This window comes from Panulirus ornatus, chromosome 63, assembly GCF_036320965.1.
Source record: "Panulirus ornatus isolate Po-2019 chromosome 63, ASM3632096v1, whole genome shotgun sequence".
In the NCBI taxonomy this organism is placed as follows: Eukaryota; Metazoa; Arthropoda; class Malacostraca; order Decapoda; family Palinuridae; genus Panulirus; species Panulirus ornatus.
Window position 1 is genome coordinate 2,786,037 of NC_092286.1, and position 16,245 is coordinate 2,802,281.

At 45.7% G+C, this 16,245-nt stretch overlaps 1 protein-coding gene across 5 annotated transcripts in view; it reads left to right on the forward strand.

The window, feature by feature from the left end:
• Positions 1 to 16,245, forward strand: part of LOC139745951 (uncharacterized) — a 35,013-nt gene that overhangs the window by 3,590 nt on the left and 15,178 nt on the right. Inside the window, exon 1 of one of the 5 annotated variants that reach the window (XM_071656671.1) lies at positions 6,767 to 6,917. The exons of 2 other annotated variants lie outside the window; for them this stretch is intronic. The gene's annotated coding sequence lies outside the window, so the exon portion shown is untranslated. Of the gene's footprint in view, positions 1 to 6,766; positions 6,918 to 8,900; positions 10,043 to 16,245 lie in introns of those variants that run through there. 2 more of the 5 variants (XM_071656672.1, XM_071656673.1) reach the window with 2 other exon arrangements.

Below are 16,245 nucleotides of genomic sequence, written 5' to 3' on the forward strand. Positions count from 1 at the left end.
TTTGGGTATTAGGAGAAGAATAAGTTTGTCGTCCACACCATACGCCTTGCCCACTGTGGCTAGGAAACTACTTAGATATTTTGGAGGGGAAAATATAGGAGAGGTCATAAACGTGTGAGGGAGATTTGATACAGATTCATACAAAGTCGATTTACAAGATAGTAAGTCACGAAAAAGAAAGATTTTATCAATCTGAATGTTTGCTATGGGTTGAGCAGTTCAGAGGCCAGGAGTAAAAGTTGCCAGTGAAATTGTTGAAGATGCTTTTAATTAACGGCCACGAAGATACATCTGCAGACGAAAGATCCAACTTAGAACACTTTCTTATGAAGGTGAGCTCGACCATACGAAGAAAAGCTCTGGAATGGTTCCGAGTAGAACTGAAGGCCGGGGAGATCAGGAGAGGGGAAGAATTTCATTGCCTCCATTCACCCTGTCTCTGATGGGTCTGGCATCAGAGCACGAACGATAAAACCATGACTGGTTGTGCGATGACCTCCGGTCAGGACAGAGGGAGGTGATCCGACCAGCGAAGTAGTACTGGTCCCGAAAGTCAGTACAGTAGCTGTTCAAGGACGACCACTGAACTCTCCCAAACTGCTAGGGTTGGCGTTTCAAGGTGGGTCTAGGGGAGGGTCTTGTGCGCTCGGAAATATTAGGGATTAGGTTGTGGTCGGAGGATCCTAAGCGGGCAGAAATAAAGATGTGTGGTGTAGGTGTTTATAACGACCAGGAACTTGTGTTAGGCGTTTAATCATTTGTTCCTCATCGCTGAGGCGGGAAAACGGAAAAGCTTTGATCTCACCGGGATCATCCCCGGTAGAGCCAACAAATGTTTGCGGCGTCCAATGCACAGAGGATTTGCGTGCGTGGATGTGTAGAGAATGGTGCTTCCTCACGCGATACCAAGTACTAAAGAGTTGTTCACAGCTGGAGGGGGAGAGGGGAGGATGCACGAAGAACGAGAGCGAAGTTATAAAGGGTAAATAAATCCTGAGCCAGATAGATTCAGAGTTTGAGATTCAGTATCCATGAGACAAGCAATGGATGCTTTGATAATACATACAGGAAGCACAAACACAACTGCCCTTGGAGAAGAGACAAAGGGAAAACATGTAGAGATTTGATAGAGCAGAGGAGAAGCGGAGCAGAAGAGGAGGAACATGAATACTGTTTGGAGATCGTAAATGTCGCAGAAAGGGAGAGTAAGAGCCAGGTGTAGAGGCAGAGTCAGAAGAGGAGGAGTAGCCACCTTCCATGTGGTAACAGTCCAGGGAAGGATCGACCCGTTTGTGGTTATGCTACGAGTGAAGCGTCACCCCGTCCAGGTTGTGTCATCATCTGTTGATGAATGAGGGTTATAGTCGCACGGGGGAACTGCTCACACCAGAAGAGTCCATTTCATGCTGCTGGAGACTGCGGTGCACCAGTGAAACTGTAGCAACTCCTCCAGAGTAAGGTGTCCTGGGGATGACCAGAGTAAGGTGTCCTGGGGATGACCAGAGTAAGGTGTCCTGGGGATGACCAGAGTAAGGTGTCCTGGGGATGACCAGAGTAAGGTGTCCTGGGGATGACCAGAGTAAGGTGTCCCGGGGATGACCAGAGTAAGGTGTCCTGGGGATGACCAGAGTAAGGTGTCCTGGGGATGACCAGAGTAAGGTGTCCTGGGGATGACCAGAGTAAGGTGTCCTGGGGATGACCAGAGTAAGGTGTCCTGGGGATGACCAGAGTAAGGTGTCCTGGGGATGACCAGAGTAAGGTGTCCTGGGGATGACCAGAGTAAGGTGTCCCGGGGATGACCAGAGTAAGGTGTCCTGGGGATGACCAGAGTAAGGTGTCCTGGGGATGACCAGAGTAAGGTGTCCTGGGGATGACCAGAGTAAGGTGTCCTGGGGATGACCAGAGTAAGGTGTCCTGGGGATGACCAGAGTAAGGTGTCCCGGGGATGACCAGAGTAAGGTGTCCTGGGGATGACCAGAGTAAGGTGTCCTGGGGATGACCAGAGTAAGGTGTCCTGGGGATGACCAGAGTAAGGTGTCCTGGGGATGACCAGAGTAAGGTGTCCTGGGGATGAATAATGATATAATGATGATAAGATAATGAAGGTCAAGTGGTACCTGGGATACAGTCAGTCCTACTTGACCTGTGGTTCCCTCCCTCGTCACGTGGTGTACTTCAATTTGGTTGTGTATATACGTATAGCTGGTTGTAAGCAGGCATGCCGTGTTGTGAGTATGGTTGTAAGCAGGCATACATGTTGTGAGTAGTGGTTTACGGTGGCTGTGAAGTCGTGTAGAGTTTTGAGCAGTTATGTGAGGATACGGCCGAGTGGTGTAGGATTGTGAGTAGTGGTGAAGGAAGGGATGTGAGTAGTGATGTAAGGTTGTGAGTGGCACTGGGTCAGAGGTGCAATGTCTGGCACACCTGACAATGGTTGGGGAAATATTATGGCGCTAGACACTATGGGCGAACCGCCGCCTCCCCTTACCCGACGTGTTTTTTGCTTCGTGGCTTCAGGTGGAGTTGGTGTGAAAGGCTTTTTACTGGTTAGTTGTGTGTTGGCCTCGTGATGTCCGGGTCTACCCTTAACACAGTGATGAGCACCTCGTTATTCAGACATTGAGATGAGTTGTTTTTTTCTACCTGTATGTTTATGTATACTCACATATATTAGTGTGTGTGTGTGTGTGTGTGTGTGTGTGTGTGTGTGTGTGGCACCAGTGGGTCTTTGCTTTGGGTCAGTGTTGGCGTGCTGCAGGGTTCGATCCTGGGACTTACACCTGACTATGTTTGTGGATGATGCCAAGATCATGAGGTAAGTAAAGAGGTGATACGGATTGCATCAGTTTACAAGGGGACCCAGACAAACTCCAGAACTGGTCCAATAAATGGTGGATGAAGTTCAACTCTAGTATGTGAAAGGTAACGAGGAAGGAACACAAAGAACGGAAGCATAGATACGAGGACCAGTATGTATGCTTCAGGAATCTGTGTTCATGAGGGACTTGGGGGTCGACATTGTGCCTATCCTCTCGCTAGAACCCCAACTTCAGAAAATTGTAAAGAAGAAAAACTGTTTATTGATGAATATCAAAATCGCATTGAGTACATAGATAAGGAAGTGTTCAACAAACTGTCTACATCCTATACAAGGCCAAACATAGAATATGCTTCTCATGTTTGGTCACCGCAATCAAAGATGCACAAAGAACGTATAGAGAAGGTGTAGAGGAGGGCAAGAAAGATGGCAGTAGAATTAAGAGCGCTAAGTTACAGTGAGAGGCTGTAGAGGCTATTGGTATGTCCATCATGGAAGATAGAAAAGTAAGAGGTGACATTCACATCCCGCAGGCTTTTGAATTAGTCTAGCGATGAGGACAGAGAACAGCTGTTCAAATATATAGAAACCATAATGTAGGAATTCTGTAGTATGAGATTATTGGAGGGAAGGGAAGGTATCTTATGAAACAGCGTATGATGTCTTTTGAGAAAGTTCCAAGAGTTCCATGGTAGAAGAAAGATGTCAAGAGCTTGGTGTGTTACGAGTGCACAACTCGGCGCACAGCACGGATCGGTAATTACATGACTAGTTTGATGTACTCATTGGCAGTGGTACACTGTGAAGCAGGTGTGGTGTTGTTAATGGTTGTGGTGGAGAAAGTGGCAGATGTCATTTGTTAGTGGCTGTGGTAGTAACCGTATATTGTCATGTCTGAAGCAACTTGCTTGGTAGGACGCGTTTTCCTGAAGGTCAGGTCTTTACAGAGCAGGTAAGAAAAGGTTTGTTGCTAAGCGAAAGGGGATGATGGACCTGATGGGAACAGGATGGAGAAAGTTGAGGAGGAAGAGGTGAGAGTGGAGAGAGGCGGGGAGGTCAACTCTGGGTCAGCCAAAGAACTTAAGACATCCAGAACCCCTACGTTGGAGGGCGGTGCTTCTAGCGTTAAGAATGTCAGTCTTGCCACACACAATGAAAACCTCAGACGAAGAAAAACTCTAATTTCAACTAAATTTTATTGTCAGCTGAATCAAACTGCGACTGAAAAGTATCTTAATGTCACCGTCATAATGGGATTCAATTAAAATTAAATCTCTGAGGTGATGACTAACAAAGACTACAATAGAGCGTCGTGTGAACTTGGTCCTTGGTTCTCACTAGTTCCTAACAAACGTCTTCACATTATAGCTTGAAGGCTCCGTGCTGAAGATGCTGGTATGAATGTGTCTCTACCTTATACAGTGAAGGCTTCGTGCTGCAGAAGCTGGTGTGGATGTGCTAGGTGTAGTTTCTCACACGTAAGTGTCTGTTGTGTTTTGCTTGTTAAGGATCACCCTAGTTCACTTGAGGAGGATTTTGTAGGATGGTAAGAAACTCTTGACATTTTTATGGTTTACAATATTAGCTGTGGGAGGTTTTCTTCTATTACATTAATTGTTGATTAGGATCTGACGAGGCCGTATACTGGATAGCTGATTGTTTTTAACCTTCTGACATTGCAATATGTCCCATATATGATAGTTGTATGGTAGTTATATGGTAGTTGCTAACACAAAACAGTGTAACACACTATTAACTTCTGCTAACTCATGAAAAGCTTTTCAAACGCTAGTAGGTCTCGTCTCACCAATAGCTTCTAGTTCATCAGTAGTTTTGTCATACCAACTGCAGCTAACTTATCAATAGCCTCTGAGACACCAAGAGTTTGCATGTGGTACAACAGATGAATATTTGGTCATGGTTACCTTAGGGCTGACAAGTGTGTGTGTAGTACTGGCGGAAGGTGCGCAGGTTACTAGGTTGGTGGTTGTGTAGGATACTCGGTAAGTGGGTAAATAAGTGTCGAGGTAAAGGGTTAAGTGGGTAAGTAGGCGGGTGTGTAGGTAATTGAGCGTATAGGACGGTCGGTAGGTGAACGTGTAGGTGAGTAAGTAGGTGGATGTGTGGGTTGGTAGGTGTGTAGGATTGTCTTTAGGTGAGCTTGTAGGTACCTGGGTGTGTAGAGGGCGTACTTAGGTAAGCAGAACATGGAGACGTGAAGAAAGGATTAAGATTATATGAAGAGGAAGATGGTAGGGTGTAAGTCTAGAGAGAGAGAGAGAGAGAGAGAGAGAGAGAGAGAGAGAGAGAGAGAGAGAGAGAGAGAGAGGGTGGGGTAGGGAGAGAAAATACCTACCTACTCACAACTATGACGAGAATTTCCTAAAGTAGCAGAGCCAAGACTAACGCGTACCGCTCATCGCTTGTCTTGCTTGTTAAAGCATGCTATTATCTCTCCCCTGTGACGCCTACTCAGTAGTTAAGTAATATCATCTGGAACTGACATCAGCTGCGTCTAGTCGTCTCCTTAATGTTCCAATGATCACTCTAAGCATGGTTCTTATTTCTCCAGGTGTTGCAGTAAATAATCTCTCCATCTTTGCGGGTCATTTAAGTATTTTCGTGAGATGTCTTTTAAGTTTACTCGTGGGATCCCTCCCGACCAACCTGATGATTTCCTACCATTCTTGTTGCGTTGCTGTCAGCTTTATGACGTCATTGTTTATGTTTTGTGTCACCTGCCGTCCATAGATCGTCAATCATGTCTCTCGTCTTCTGAAGGTTGTTCAATTCAAACCCTGGTAGTCTCATGGTAGTTCATGCGGTGCAGACCATCAGTTTTGCTAGTAAAGTGTTTCTGTATCAAATCCAACTTGCCCATCTCCATCTGTTTAACTGAGAACCATTCAACACGGTAATGTTCAGTGGTTTTTCTTCTGCAAACACTAAACGTTCTCATAATTAGTTTCCCATCTCTCGCTGTGACAGCTCGCACTATCATGCTACTCATTATTATCATGCCACTCATTATTATCATGTATGCCACTCATTATTAGCATGCCACTCATTATTATCATGCCACTCATTATTAGCATGTCACTCATTATTATCATGCCACTCATTATTAGCATGTCACTCATTATCATGTCACTCATTTGGCTTACTGCACCGTTTGGTCAACGCGCTTCTTGTGTTTTAGGTTTACGTCAACAATAGCGTCAAAGTCTCTCATATTTCTCTTTCCCCACATCTTTACCGGTATCTTTCCCCACATCTTTACCCGTATCTTTCCCCACATCTTTACCCGTATCTTTCCCTATATCTGTCCCCGTAGGTCCAGGGCGTATAGGTAGGCGACATTATAATGTTAAACATTCCATAACTTGAGTAATGTCTGCCCAGTGGACCCCATTAGGTTCACCTCGGCTCCTCCATGTAGAACATCTCAGCTTCTCTGTAATTTCACTTGGTTAGGAAAATATCCTGTGCTCTTTTTCTCACTATCGTTTTGTCTACAGAGAGAGAGAGAGAGAGAGAGAGAGAGAGAGAGAGAGAGAGAGAGAGAGAGAGAGAGAGAGAGAGAGAGAGAAGGGGGGTGGCTACAGTGAATAAAACATCAGTGTAAGGCCTGAGTGACAGTGACGACCGGACGCCAGCAGTGAATTTTGGCGGTAACCCCGGCCAGCTTATTGTGCACCTCACCCATGCTCATCGTGTGAGCGGCGGAGCAAAAGGATGGCGCTGCCGCTCACAGAATAGTCCTGACCCTGGGAGAGCTAAGGTAGACAGTGATGTTATACGAGGAAAATGATTGCGTCAAAAGTATGATGGGAAACTAAAGCTGGAGGATGTGCGGGATGAACACAAACAAAAAACAAGGGCAGACAGTGTGAGAGAAGGAAAAAAATGATAGAAAAAATTGATGAGTCGAGAGAAGATGCGGGATTAAAGAACGGTCGAGCTCAGTCACCTTGGCGCGGTCAGCGAGGTGGGTCATGCCTTGGACCCCTCGGCTGGACGACCACGCGTCCAGCAATCTTCTTTCTTGCTCTCACGCCACGCTCTCCTCCGCCCTGGACTCAACGAATAGTTGCTGAAGGTACTTCAGTTGACTTGTGGTGAAGATTTTAGATATCATTTAGTGTAGTCTGCCTGTAGGTGGCATGTGTTTGCTATGGTGAAATTCAAAGAAAGCCCAACTATTTGATAGGAATATAACTAGAAAACAAGACAAAGCAATTCATGCTGATGAATTGACAAGAGCAAAGCTACAGATCGTGCATTGCATGATTTATTTTAGTTATAAGAAGTTATTTCATACATTGCCACATAAGTGTTATAAACTTTAGTTGTAAAGTTTACCGTTACGATCCCTGGGCTTTCCCGGTCGGGTACGGCGCCAGTGTTGCCAGATGAGGGATGCTCCCGCCATCATGGCGGGATTCCCGCTCGGTGTTTGCGAAGTGACGACTCCTTGGTGAATATTTGTAGATGACTAACATGTACCCTTTGTGAGAAGCAGCATGGCTCTGCTGCCTGTCGCCTTCGTGTATGCTGAGCGGCACGGCTGCACACGCTGAGTTACAACAGTAGAGAACTTACTAGTGTGGGAACGTATAACCAGCAACTAAGCTCTGTGGTCATCGTTTGCATTCCTTATGTTGTTCTTTCTTTTAGAATACCACCTGTAACTGGTTTCCTGTTCTCTTCTTCAACAGCTTGGTTGAATAATTTTCTGTTTTACATTCTTAGGATAGATAAAGGACCTGCACTGTGTTGAATACGTGGGTGTTCGTGTAGTTGGCTGGATGACTCTATATGTGATCTTGTATCAAACACTTGTGTAACACAGTCTGCTCAGTAGAAAACTAAATATTTAAAAAGCCAGTGTAACACTTTATCAACAACATTTTCTGTTGTTGGGAAACAGTTCATGACTGTTTGACTGTCACCTGTACTACAGTAATGTTTGACTGTCACCTGTACTGCAGAAATGTTTGACTGTCACCTGTACTACAGTAATGTTTGACTGTCACCTGTACTACAGTAATGTTTGACTGTCACCTGTACTGCAGTAATGTTTGACTGTCACCTGTACTACAGTAATGTTTGACTGTCACCTGTACTACAGTAATGTTTGACTGTCACCTGTACTACAGTAATGTTTGACTGTCACCTGTACTGCAGTAATGTTTGACTGTCACCTGTACTGCAGTAATGTTTGACTGTCACCTGTACTACAGTAATGTTTGACTGTCACCTGTACTACAGTAATGTTTGCTTAAAAGCCCCTATGTACGGAGGATGTACTGGTCGTTGGTGCGGTGATGTGGCGACCTGTCGCCCACGAGTCGTACATCTGTGGTAATAAACACGTGCAAACTGACAACTGTAGCACTGCCCTGCCTCAGTGACGTCAGTGTGTAGTAGTAGTGGTAGAGAGAGAGAGAGAGAGAGAGAGAGAGAGAGAGAGAGAGAGAGAGAGAGAGAGAGAGAGAGAGAGAGAGAGAGAGAGACGCGATTTTGAGGTCGTAACACCTATGACTCCGTCAGATGGCACATCTTCACTACTGAAGATGCGCGAAGAATCAGGAGATCTGTCAATGATTAGACGGTTACGTAGGAGATGATGGTCTGGTGGCTACACTACCTGCTTGCTAGACACACACACACACACACACACACACACACACACACACACATTTCCCCGAGAACATGATCACTAAAGGGGTATTTTTTGCCGTTATATTTTTGTTATTAAGATTAGTAGTAATTCTAATATTGTCATTCCGACTACTATTGCTACAAAGTTTAAGTGGGTAAAGTGGCAGTGGGCAGGTGGTAAGTACAGCGGTGGTTTAGCATTACGTAGTGGCGCACCGTACCTGTCCCTTCCAAGTTTACACCTCTCTAGAAGATAAAGTGGTGTTGCCCGTCAGTAGTAGAGGTGGTGTAGTGGGAAGTAGAGCGTAGGTGGTTTGCTGGGGGTTAGAGTGGAGGTGGTGTAACCGGAGGTTGGGCGTGGGGGTGTGGAGGGGTTGGCAAGAGACCAAACAGGTCCCACCCCACCTCCTGAGGAATCTAGACCAGGACCTGCCATACACGGTGCTGCTTCGGTGACGCCCTTCCTGATCAGGACGGTTAGGTGCGCTGGTGTTGTGTAGCATCGGGTTGGTGGACGCTAGTACATTGCTGCTCCTCAGTGCTTTAGTGTTGGCTGTTAAGTTTGGTCAGTGCGACGCTAGTTGCTGGTGGTGTGTCCCGATCCGTTGCTGCCCAGCTGATGGCTAACTGACGAAAGACTTGAAGAGCCTCACTCCCTTCCAGCTGAGTGGCACACTCCATGTCTCAAGGGTTACTACTGAAGGCTGACGAAAGAACACCGGTCAAGAAATACATGATGTGAGCGACGCTAGCGTCATCCTTAGACCTGACTGGTACAGCTCATCATGGACCTCAGGTGTGCAGACCTTCGTTACCGGACGTAACGGACTCCTCTGTAACAGGCGCTGCAGGAACCAGGCGTTACGCCGCTCCATCGGGAGGACGACTGGATGTAAACTGGTTTGATATGAAAGTTGAACAACAAGAACACTGGTGACTCACTTCGTGAAGAACAAGAACAGTTGTGAATCGCCTGGTGAATGGCAAGTCAGGAAATGTACGACCATCAGAACGTAAAGATTCTGAACTGTGTAAACGTCAGAACATAAAACAGTTTTCACAAGATAAACTTTGTTTACGTAACTAGAAGTGATTAATGTAAAGTGTGACCATCTGTTGTGATGATAATGATTATGGACTTTATCAACATTAAGGACACAATCTTTGTAGATGAATACAAACCTGTGAACATGATGACTCGTGAAAATGAAAGATGTGAGGCTGTCAGCTTGACGAACATGAGCTTGCAAACGTAAATCTACCTTATAAGAACTTGTTGACGTGAACACTGACAATAATGAATGCAAAACTTCTGATCTTTTGAACAAGAAACATTCCCATGAATATGAGGACCTAGTCATAGTGAACATGACGACTTAGAACACGTGAACATGACGACTTGCAACACGTGAATATAGCAATATAGAACTTGTGAACATGACGACCTACAACATGTGAATATAACAACTTAGAACTTGTGAACATGAGAATTCAAAACTAGTGAACATATATTGGAGTTTATGAACGTGAGTCAGAACATGATACGTAAGCTGAATGAAGGTACGAACTTTAAGAATACTTGTTTGTGAATGAGGCAGACTGTTTACAACATGTGGGAGGTAGTGAGTGAGGCGCGTGTGACTGACGGGTGGTCGAGAATTAGAACGATCTATGAATCATCAATACTTGATCTGTACCATCATTGGTAAAGACTGGGCCATCATTACTTAAAACTGTAGCATCATTATCATTACTGTATTATCATCACTTGTGCTTATGCCACTCAGTGTGCTCATACTGTGCCATCATCACTTGTGATTATGCCACTCAGTGTGCTCATACTGTGCCATCATCACTTGTGATTATGCCACTCAGTGTGCTCATACTGTGCCATCATTACTTGTAACTGTGCCATCATCACATAGCACCAGTTCTGTTCTGCCATCACTTGGCATCATCATCACACCTCACTGCTCTTCTACAGTAAGTATCCTGACTCCGCTATTAAGTACTTAACTTGTAGTAATCACTTGCAGACACTATTGCCTCCGTGGCACATCAGAGTGGCATCACTTCTAAAGTGAAGCATCACATAAAGAGTACATCGTATCATCAGCCATCGTTATGTTATAAGTACATGACAACGAGTTACCAGGACGTAACGCCGTGTTATCGTTTCTTGATGACGTTTCTTCGTTTCAGACACTAACGATTTCGTAACGTCGTTACGAAACAGTTTCCGTTAAGGAAGACTTTCACTAGTGTCGTGTACACAAGAGGTTCAGTGGCTGCCATGCACAGGGGTTGAGTAAGTGCACTCGTTAGGTGGTTACCTTGACGCATATCAACCCGCCACTGTACAGAAAGCAATTACATAATCATAATCTAGAGATTCGTCGGCCTATACCAGGCAATTATGCTCACGAACCTAACCTCCACAAGAGATTAATCTACCGTGATAGTGGTTGAGTCATCATTCGTAAATACATACGTCATTGTTCTTAAGGGTGTCACTGGTCGTAAGTACAGAGTCAGGTCAAGGAACGGACCAACAACATGTGTCATGTCGTCTACCTGGCCAGGTAGGTCGGGCCCGCCTGCAGCAGTCCAGAATGTTCATGGATGGATTTGACGCAGTGAACCTGAGCGGGTACGTCATTGTAGTGAAGCGCTTAGTGAGAACCTGCGTCACTCTTGCTTCCAGGTCCCGTCCCCAGGTTAGTGGTCCCGTCCCGAGGTTAGTGGTCCCGTCCCGAGGTTAGTGGTCCCGTCCCGAGGTTAGTGGTCCCGTCCCCAACTGCAGTGGTCCCGTGAGCGAGTGACCGGGACACGCTAGGAACATGACGTGTGGCAAATGTGACCATCATGGCTGGCTCGTGCTGACCTGCATCAGTCATGTATGGGTTAGTTTTTGTCATGAGGAAGACCAGTGTACCTGTGTTCTGTGAGGTGAGTAAAGTGCGCTAGGTGGGATAGTTAGTGTATTAGATGGACAGTTAGAGTGTGTTGGGTGGGGCAGTTAGAGTGTTAGATAGGACAATAAGAGTGTGTTAGATGGGACAGTAAGAATGTGGTAGATGGGACGGGTTTAGTGTGTTAGATGGGACAGTAAGAGTGTGTTAGGTGGGACAGGTAGAGTGTGTCTGGAGCATGTAAGGGCCATGTTAAGTGAGTCAGTGACTTAGAAATGTTCTGGAATTTTCATGAGAATACTAATAATGATGAAGAGAATATTATCATCATTAAAGGTTTGCATCAGAAGTAATAAATCTTACGTAAATAAACTACATAAGATTAGACTTTTTGCAACATGAAAAAAAGAATATCGGAGTCAGAGTTTTACTTTATAAGACAGGTGAAAATTAGGTGCCTCACTGCTTGATGAATCACAAGTCTGGAGGAACGAACAAACACACGAACTCTCAGCATTAAGTGTGCTGACATGTGAAGATTTTTTTTAATCAAAATCTTGATTACGCAATCAGAAAACGCTGGAATTTTTGAAGAAATGTAACCCTAACTACTTGACTGTGTATCCCTAACTACTTGACTGTGTAACCCTAACTACTTGACTGTGTATCCCTGACTACTTGACTGTGTATCCCTGACTACTTGACTGTGTATCCCTGACTACTTGACTGTGTATCCCTGACTACTTGACTGTGTAACCCTAACTACTTGACTGTGTAACCCTAACTACTTGACTGTGTATCCCTGACTACTTGACTGTGTATCCCTGACTACTTGACTGTGTATCCCTGACTACTTGACTGTGTATCCCTGACAACTTGACTGTGTATCCCTAACTGCTTTTCCTTCGTCAGGAAAGGTTCTTTCTAACTTGAGAAATACCTGACATGACTCACACATCCTTAGGACTCGTAAGGAAATACTTCCTCCAGCTACACTGTCCCCCTCCCCGTACCCCCGCTTGCAAGGCTACTAAACCTGTTTGGAAATCTGAGGAAATAGTTCAACCATTTCATGTCGGTTCCAGTCTCCTCCCCCCCCCACACACTCACTGTACCGACCCCGGAGTGACCTGCGTCCACACCGGCCCTCACCCGACACACCTGCACCACAACGAAGCACTCCATCCGTGGTGACGTCAGGCTTGCCACAAGATACGACGATTCGCCTCTAATATCGACTTACCTCGAGTGTAGCTTTATGATGACCGATATGGCAGGGTAAGAGATGCCCCAGTCATGACCACCTCGCGTAAAAAAGTAGATAGTTTATGAGTAAAACAAAGAAGTTAATCAGAGTTCCTCAGAAGTGTGCAGACCCGACCACTTGTGGTGGAAGGGTTATTAGAAGAGGGAAAATCGAGAAGGTAGAACGTTCCACAGTTTCATTTTACGAGGAGAGGAAGTATTATAAAGGCCATTCTTCGTATGGTAGTTCTCCAAACAGAAACTATGGGATGCAACAGCCAGACGCATGCCACTTGTCGGCAGGGACACACGCAGACAACCCACGAAATGATAGCCATAGACCAGGGAGAGTGTAACAACAACACGGAAGACAGGAAGAGGTGGTATATAAGGGATGGTTTGAGGTAGTGAGGGACGTGGGTGGAGAGGAACTGGCAGTGAGAGGCATGGGTGGTGAGGGACCTGGTAGTGATAGGCATGGGTGGTGAGGGACCTGGATGTGAGAGGCATGGGTAGTGAGAGATGTGGGTGGTGAAGGGCGTGGGTAGTTTTGGGCCTGGCTCTGTGGGGCGAATGGAGTGCGGGTCGTGGCTCTGGGGTCTTGGCTGTAAAGGGCGTGGCTCAGTGAGAAAGCCAGATCACAGAATGACGGTCTCTGGCGAGGTTATATGCTGGAGGACGTTAACAGTAGCCTAAAGTTTGGGTGTGAATAGACAAAGACTTGATGCAGAAAGCTCACCTTCATCCACCACCACTGACTGTGGCACATCTGCCGATAGGAAAAATAGTTCAGAAGGAACAGTGTGCAGTATGAAGAGAATGTAAAGATGTGGAGATCTTATAGTGAAATGTGCAGTGTGTAGTATAAGGGTATAGCGACGTGGACATCTTAAAATGTGAATGGATAACACATCCTGATGTACTGTAGTCAGTCAAACAGTCTAGGGAGGAAGACGTTGGCCTGAGTTATATTTCTCTTATGTTTCCCTTCCTGAACACGTTACTCTGACGACGATTCTTGATGTTTCTGAAGTATTTCTGTGGTTGTGATTTATGTGTTGACAGTCTTCTCTTTGACAACATCTGGTGGTAGTTTGCCACGTTACAGCTGAAGAAACTTACCCAAGATATTGTAATATGTCTTTCAATCAATCTTCATACCGTTATTTCTGGTCATTATGTTTCTATATAATGTGAAGTTATGTTGTCAAAAGTATTTACTATTTTGAAGATTCCCATTAGGGCATGGCTGTAAGGGGCGTGGCTGTATGGGGCGTGGGTGGTGAGAGGCGTGGCTCGGATGGGCATATGTAGTGAAGGGCGTGGGTAGTCAGAAGCGTGGGTTGTGGTGGCGTGGCGGGCAGTGGCTGTGGCCGGGAATGTTCCTGTGTTGTCAGGGGCGTGAGTTATGAAGGGCGTGGGCATTGTGGAACGAGTGACGTGGGTGGTGTGAGCATGGGCGTGGTTGGTTGAGCATGGTCATGGGCAGTGTGAGCATGGGCGTGGGCGGTGTGAGCATGGGCGTGGGTGTTGTGAGCACGGGCGTGGGTGATGTGAGCATGGGCGTGGCAACACTTCCTTCTCAGTCTTCTGATTTCATTCTGTAATGGTCAACTTTCACCTGCCACCCGCCTGTGTGTCTGTGTTTGTAAGTCTGTTTTTGTGTGTCTGTGTTTGTGTGCCTGTGTATGCTTGTGTTTGATTTAATGTATATTTATTGTCTAGTTATATGTGTTTGACTTTGTTTCTGTGTATGTATGTATGTGAGTGAGTGTGTATGTGACTGTGTATGTATGAGACATAGCGTGTATGTGACTTGAGTGTGTATGTGACTGAGTTTGTATGTGACTGAGTGTATATATTTATGTTTTTCTGTCGGTGTCTGAGTGTGAGTGTTTACATCTATTTGTATGAGTTTCTATGTGTTATTAGCATCATTACATTTTGTAACTGTTTACGTGTAAAGTACAAAATGTGAGTAGGGGAAGGTGTGAAGTGATGAGGCCTCATCTCTTGAACTTATTATGCCATCATACAACTTTTGTATGTTGTCCACAGTCACAGCTTCACTAGTCAAACTATTCTGGGCATGTACCACTCTCCTCCCAGAGTACTATCTCTCTGTACCACTCTCCTCCCAGAGTACTATCTCTCTGTACCACTCTCCTCCCACAGTACTATCTCTGTACCACTCTCCTCCCACAGTACTATCCCTGTACCACTCTCCTCCCACAGTACTATCTCTGTACCACTCTCCTCCCACAGTACTATCTCTGTACCACTCTGCTCCCACAGTACTATCTCTGTACCACTCTCCTCCCACAGTACTATCTCTCTGTACCACTCTCCTCCCACAGTACGTCATCAGGTTGCATCTTTCTATCAACTGTTGTTCATTGACAACATAAACTGGTTTATTAGAAACTTGAAATCATGATCAAGACGCCACTTATTCTTCTTTCCATTGTGGACTAATTCATTGCCTCAAGCTTCTCAGTGTAGATTAGCTCTCACTACTGGTACCATCTTTTCTGTCTTATTTTGGATGTGGACATTCTCTGGTTGTTCGGTATGTTTCTCTCAGTGTTGTGACCAAACTGGATGAATATATTCTAGTCTTGGTAAAATATGATAGAATATATCTTTTAAAAATTTCCTCTGAATACTTATAAGCTGTTGTAATATTTACGAGTGGACAGAATATATCCTTGACTTCTTTAAAAATGGTCCACTGGTGACGGGTTATGTATAGGTATGTGTGTGTGTGTGTGTGTGTGTGTGTGTGTGCGTGCAGGGGGTGGTGTTAGACAGGGTGAGGAACAGGTCCAGCAGGAGGGAGGGTCACTAAGGTCATCATTATCATTCTTGTTGAGAATTTAGGGCATTTCCTCATCCTCACCCCTTTCACCCCTCCCTCTAATCTCCCTTCCCCTTTCTGCCAATACTCCTCCTGCCTGGTAACACTCTCCTCCCCTACCTGCTTGTCTCCCTCTCACTGCTTGCTAATTCCCCTCCACTTCCCTATTAATCTCACCTCTCCTGCCTGTGTCTGGCTCTGTGGACTTTACAAGGGACAACGGAAGTTACCTTATAACAAGCCGCTGCTCTGCGGAAAAGCATACAGAAATCTCCCAGTGTAACCTTGGCACTGAGAGCCAGAACAATGTTCATAATTCAGTCATGTGCAGCGGCACCCATGCGTCATACAGCCAGCTGGCACAGTGCCACATCGGGCTATGTAGGTCGCGCGACGTCACAACGGCCCGGTGTGGACAGATACATTCAGAAAACAAAACGTAACTTGCACGGCTGAACGTGGGTGGCTTTCATGCGATCATCAGATAGATCCAGATGAAGGCACTAGGCTCGCTGGCTGCCGTTAGATCACCTCTCCTCTACCTGGAGTACGTAGGTCCACGGAGGTGTGTGGCAGGGCGTGGAAAGCCAGGCGGTGTGACGGGGTTATCTGCCGGAGGAGGTTATTTGTATTCGAAACTCTTGACCTTCATAAAAGGAGACAGGATAGCGCAGCAGAAGGTTGGTTCCTCCGTGTTGTGGTAAACTTGCTGGGAAGTTTGTTATAGCAACAGTTATGCAGAAGGTGTC